This window comes from Schistocerca serialis, chromosome 9, assembly GCF_023864345.2.
Source record: "Schistocerca serialis cubense isolate TAMUIC-IGC-003099 chromosome 9, iqSchSeri2.2, whole genome shotgun sequence".
Classification (NCBI taxonomy): domain Eukaryota; kingdom Metazoa; phylum Arthropoda; class Insecta; order Orthoptera; family Acrididae; genus Schistocerca; species Schistocerca serialis.
The window spans coordinates 223,211,688-223,218,164 of record NC_064646.1 but is presented as its reverse complement, the minus strand read 5'-3'; the positions used below and the strand labels follow the sequence as shown (position 1 = coordinate 223,218,164).

The window sequence follows — 6,477 nt, the reverse complement described above, 5'->3', positions numbered from 1 at the left end:
TTAGAAATTTTAAAAAATGCTGGAAAAAGGCATAGTCGAAGGGCCACATAGTGAATACAATAATGACTTCCTAGTCATAAAGATACCTAGTGGAGAAGTCTATTTAGTTTCAGATGCCATTACTCTGAATCAAATAATACAAACGGAAAGGGATAAACGTTTATTACAGAAGGAGGCTTGATTAAATGGGGCTGAGTATATAAGATCTCGCTTCATCCAGAATATCCCCCTTATACTGCATTTTTATTAGAAGGAAGATCCTTCTAATTTAAGGTGTTACCCATCGTATTAAATGTGTCAGTATCATTTTTTAAGAGAGCGTTAGATCTTGCTTTGCCAATGGCCTTGCCGCAGTGGCAACACCGGTTCCCATCAGATCACTGAAGTTAAATGCTGTTGGGCAAGGCTAGCACTTGGATGGGTGACCATCCGGTCTGCCAAGTGCCGTTGGCAAGTGGGGTGCACTCAGCCCTTGTGAATCAAACTGAGTAGCTAATTGATTGCAAAGTTGTGGCTCCGGTCTTGGAAACTGATATATGGCCAGCAGAACGGTGTGCTGACCACATGCCCCTCCATATCCGCATCTGGTGATGCCTGTTGGCTGAGGATGACACGATGCGCGGTCGGTACCGTTGGGCCTTCATGGCCTGTTCGGGAGGAGTTTAGTTTAGTTTAGTTTTTAGATCTTGCTTTAGGAAATGAATTATTGCAAAAAATTAATCTCTATGTTGAAGACTCGCTTATGATCTCAAAAATTTGGTATGAACATAAGGAATTATTGGAGGAAGTTTTTATGAACTTTTGCCAAAAGGGCGTTACCAAAAAATTAACAAAGTTGTCGTTTGGTGAAAGGAAGATTAATTTCATTGGGCACTTATAGATTCTAGAGGTATTAGTCTGGATCCAAAGAGAGTGTAGGCCATAGCAAACTGTCCTTACCCTCCAAATTATTAAAAAAAAAACAGTTAAAATATTTGCCTAGTACGATAAATTTTTTTCGAAAATTTCTAACTGAAGATCATATTATTTACCCTACAATCATGCGACTTTTAAAAAACGAAGCCATTGGCGCTAGGGTGAGGAGGAAAAGATATGTTTGATGAAATCAAAGAAAATTTAGTTAATGCTCCTATTCTGCAACATCCCAACATTAAGGGGGTTTTATTATATCCTCAGATGCTTCAAACTATGGTATCACATGTAAAGTGTTCCAAAGAGAATTACCCATAGATAGATGTATTCACCTTAGTATAGCACTCGCTGATCGAATACTCAACATGTAAACAAAGTTATTTCGAACATGCAAACAGGAAATCCTTACCATGGGGGAAAAGGAAATTGGTTAATATGTAATGATATACACAATGTGATCAGAACTATCTGGACAGCCCCAAAAACATACGTTTTTCATATTATGTGAATTGTGCTGCCACCTACTGCCAGGCACTCCATATCAGCGACTGCAATAATCATTAGACATCGTGAGAGAGCAGAATGGGGAGCTCCACGGAACTCATGGTCTTGGAACGTGGTCAGGTGATTGGGTGTCACTTGTGTCATACGTCTGTACCCGAGATTTCCACACTCCTAAACATCCCTAGGTCCACTGTTTCCGATGTGGTAGTGAAGTGGAAACATACAGCACAAAAGCGTATAGGCCGACCTCGTTTGTTGACTGACACAAACCATTGACAGTTGAAGAGGGTCATAATGTGTAATAGGCAGACATCTATCCAGACCATCACAGAGGAAATCCAAACTGCATCAGGATCCACTGCAGGTACTATGACAGTTAGGTGGGAGGTGAGCAAACTTGGATTTCATGGTCGAGCGGCTGCTCATAAGCCACACATCACGCCGGTAAATGCCAAACGACACCTCACTTGGCGCAAGGAGCGTAAACAATGGACGACTGAACAGTGGAAAAGCATTGTGTGGAATGACGAATCACGGTATACAATGTGGCAATCTGATGGCAGGGTGTGGGTACGGCGAGTGCACAGTGAACATCATCTGCCAGCAAGTGTAGTGCCAACAGTAAAATTCGGAGGTGGTGGTGTTATGGTGTGGTCGTACTTTTCTTGGAGGGGGTTTACACCCCTTGTTGTTTTGCATAGCACTATCACAGCACCGGCCTACATTGATGTTTTAAACACTTTCTCGCTTCCCACTGTTGAAGAGCAATTCGGGGATGGCGATTGCATCTTTCAACACGACCGACCACATGTTCATAATGTACGGCCTTTGGCGGAGTGGTTGCACGACAAGAGCATTGCTGTAATGGACTAGCCTGCACAGAGTCCTGAACGGAATTCTGTAGAACACCTTTGGGATGTTTTGGAACGCCGACTTCGTGCCAGGGCTTGCTGACCGACATCGATACCACTCCTCAGTGCAGCACTCCATGAAGAATGGGCTGCCATTCCCCAAGGAACCTTCCAGCACCTGATTGAACGTTTGCCTGCGAGAGTGGAAACTGTCATCAAGGCTAAGGGTAGGCCAACACCGTATTGAATTCCAGCATTACCGATGGAGAGCACCACGAACTTGTAAGTCATTTTCAGCCAGGTGTCCAGATGCATCACATAGTGTATTATACTGAAACCATTCTGTAGAGAATAATCGTCAACAAATTAGTGCACCTATACATGTGTAATTCAACTAATAAGATGTATACGTCAAGGATATAGGCACTTCGGCATAAAGAAATGCCTAAAACGTATGAACTAGTTCTTCTATGCTCACAATGTGAGGGATAGTTATAACTGTTATCTGTTTATGCCAGCTGTGTCAGGAAGTAAAGAATACTTCACCTGTAGTTAAATATCGGGTGTATCACATAATACCTGAGAAATTATGGGATCTGTGTGCTATCGATTTCTATGGTCAATTTCTGAAAAGCAGAGATAGTGTGCAGTACACATTTGTGGTGCTAGAGTGTTGGTCTAAATACGTTAGACTCTACCCATTAAAACGTGCAAATGCAAAAAGGGTAGCCAGCTGTCTGGAGAAAGTTTACTTCCTTAACATAGGGAACCCTAAGAGTATTTTATCTGAGAACGGTAGTCAATTTACGAGTAAGTCTTTTAAAAATTTACTTATCAACCACAATATTCATTGTGTACTTATATCAAAACATTATTTCAAAATTAAGGCAGCAGAAACACTAACGAAAGAAATAGGACATCTTTGTTGTACTTACAGCTCAGAGGGGTATAGTAAACAAACAGATATGCTTCCTAAATTCGAGACGATAGTGAATCAACTACCACATGTTAGTATGGGAGTGGTACTTCTAAAAGTCATAGGCAAAGAAGTAAAAGGTGAAACATTGTTAACTGAAAATGACCGAGAGTTAATGAAAAAGTTATAGAAATTAACTAGGAAAAAGTAGAGGATAATCTAAAAACCAGTGCAGAATCAAGGCTCATGAGGCATAATGACACAGCTCTAATTCCTAGATTTAAGATAAGGGATAGAGTTATGGTTTATACACATGTCAGAAGCTCTAAGCTTCATAAAGAAGTAGGGAAGTTATTTAATTTGTTCCAGGGTCAATGGGAAATCATAAGCATTCCTAATTCAAAAGTCCTACTCTTGTATGATCCAGTCAGTCAGATTGTAAAACGTCTTTACAATGTATGACAGGTGCAGGAGTTTTGTGAAACTATTGACTGAAGAAAGGCGAGTGAAGCCTTTATTTGTAGTTGGTAGAAACCGTTTACCGAATAGTGTTTAGAACGAAAGAAATTTTTATTTAGAGGTTGTACATAAATGTGTAAAATTTTATATAAAGTAATAATTTAATGTGTGATTATCTTCTCATGGTCGGGATTCACAGTCATATAACATTTCTTAAAAGACATCATAGTTGGCATTGACTGTATAAAATATTTATTGTTACGTCTGCAATTTCGGCCTTAAGGCCATTTGGTTTGCTTATGTCCAATGACCCACTTAATGATCAAACTGATTTAAAAAATAAAAGATTGTTAGATAATTTCCAGTCCATTTGATGTACAAATGATAGATTGTAAAATGGCTTACAGGCGCAATACCTTGACATCTGATGGGAGTTTACCACCCTGATATTTTGTATACACAGGCGTGTAAACGAGGTTTTTATTTTTAAATAATTAAATAAAAAAAAATATGTAGATACTTCAAAATTATAATAGAAACTGTGTAACGACATGTCCGCTACTGCTTGCAATGTATCTATTCTCTTATTTTATGTATTTTAAGGTCGCCAATTTTTATGTGGTTTATCAGAGCAGTTTTTTCTTAAATCATAAGTAACAAATTTTATCAGTAATTCTGGTGTATTTTACTGTAAACAAAAGCTTATGGACTATAACGAGGGAAGAAAAGCATACTCCAATTATTTTTGTATATTTTATAAATGAAATGTAGCCTCGACATTTCATTGTATCCGAAAAATGTGGATTATTTTATCAATCTAATTCAACAGTAGTTTATAGAACTGTACAGTTATTTTAGACACTTATCGAAAAATTTTAAACATTTTCGATGGATATTTACTTAGTCCTGTTTGCTATAATAGCCGGCCCGTGTGGCCGAGCGGTTATAGGCGCTACAATCTAGAACCACGCGACTTCTACGGCCGCAGGTTCGAATCCTGCCTTGGGCATGGATGTGTGTGATGTCCTTAGGTTAGTTAGGTTTAAGTAGTTCTAAGTTCTAGGGGACTGATGACCTCAGATGTTAAGTCCCATAGTGCTCAGAGCCATTTGAACCATTTTGCTATAATAGAACCTGGTTGAAGGATGCATCCTGTATTTGTGTGGAGGCATTGTGATGTTTTGTCAGAAATTTTGGTGCTGCACAGTGAATTGGATTGCTGGCGAGCGTTTTACGCCATTCATATTCGTAAAATTTATACGCACACAAAGTATTATACACTCCTGGAAATGGAAAAAAGAACACATTGACACCGGTGTGTCAGACCCACCATACTTGCTCCGGACACTGCGAGAGGGCTGTACCAGCAATGATCACACGCACGGCACAGCGGACACACCAGGAACCGCGGTGTTGGCCGTCGAATGGCGCTAGCTGCGCAGCATTTGTGCACCGCCGCCGTCAGTGTCAGCCAGTTTGCCGTGGCATACGGAGCTCCATCGCAGTCTTTAACTCTGGTAGCATGCCGCGACAGCGTGGACGTGAACCGTATGTGCAGTTGACGGACTTTGAGCGAGGGCGTATAGTGGGCATGCGGGAGGCCGGGTGGACGTACCGCCGAATTGCTCAACACGTGGGGTGTGAGGTCTCCACAGTACATCGATGTTGTCGCCAGTGGTCGGCGGAAGGTGCACGTGCCCGTCGACCTGGGACCGGACCGCAGCGACGCACGGATGCACGCCAAGACCGTAGGATCCTACGCAGTGCCGTAGGGGACCGCACCGCCACTTCCCAGCAAATTAGGGACACTGTTGCTCCTGGGGTATCGGCGAGGACCATTCGCAACCGTCTCCATGAAGCTGGGCTACGGTCCCGCACACCGTTAGGCCGTCTTCCGCTCACGCCCCAACATCGCGCAGCCCCCCTCCCACGACAGGCGTGAATGGAGGGACGAATGGAGACGTGTCGTCTTCAGCGATGAGAGTCGCTTCTGCCTTGGTGCCAATGATGGTCGTATGCGTGTTTGGCGCCGTGCAGGTGAGCGCCACAATCAGGACTGCATACGACCGAGGCACACAGGGCCAACACCCGGCATCATGGTGTGGGGAGCGATCTCCTACACTGGCCGTACACCACTGGTGATCGTCGAGGGGACACTGAATAGCGCACGGTACATCCAAACCGTCATCGAACCCATCGTTCTACCATTCCTAGACCGGCAAGGGAACTTGCTGTTCCAACAGGACAATGCACGTCCGCATGTATCCCGTGCCACCCAACGTGCTCTAGAAGGTGTAAGTCAACTACCCTGGCCAGCAAGATCTCCGGATCTGTCCCCCATTGAGCATGTTTGGGACTGGATGAAGCGTCGTCTCACGCGGTCTGCACGTCCAGCACGAACGCTGGTCCAACTGAGGCGCCAGGTGGAAATGGCATGGCAAGCCGTTCCACAGGACTACATCCAGCATCTCTACGATCGTCTCCATGGGAGAATAGCAGCCTGCATTGCTGCGAAAGGTGGATATACACTGTACTAGTGCCGACATTGTGCATGCTCTGTTGCCTGTGTCTATGTGCCTGTGGTTCTGTCAGTGTGATCATGTGATGTATTTGACCCCAGGAATGTGTCAATAAAGTTTCCCCTTCCTGGGACAATGAATTCACGGTGTTCTTATTTCAATTTCCAGGAGTGTATATCAGAGATCTTTCTTCATCTCATTTACGAGCATTTAAGTCAATGTGAGAGCTTATTAACAGATAACACATGTATTATCCTCTATTATCTTATAAATAAATATTCCCATCCTATCCTAGCATAGCACTATTTAGAAAGCT

The 6,477-nt window shown here is 43.0% G+C and overlaps 1 pseudogene; it reads left to right on the top strand.

The window, feature by feature from the left end:
- Positions 1 to 335: 335 nt before the first annotated feature.
- On the top strand, positions 336 to 453 carry LOC126419970 (5S ribosomal RNA; annotated as a pseudogene).
- The last annotated feature ends 6,024 nt before the right edge of the window (positions 454 to 6,477 follow it).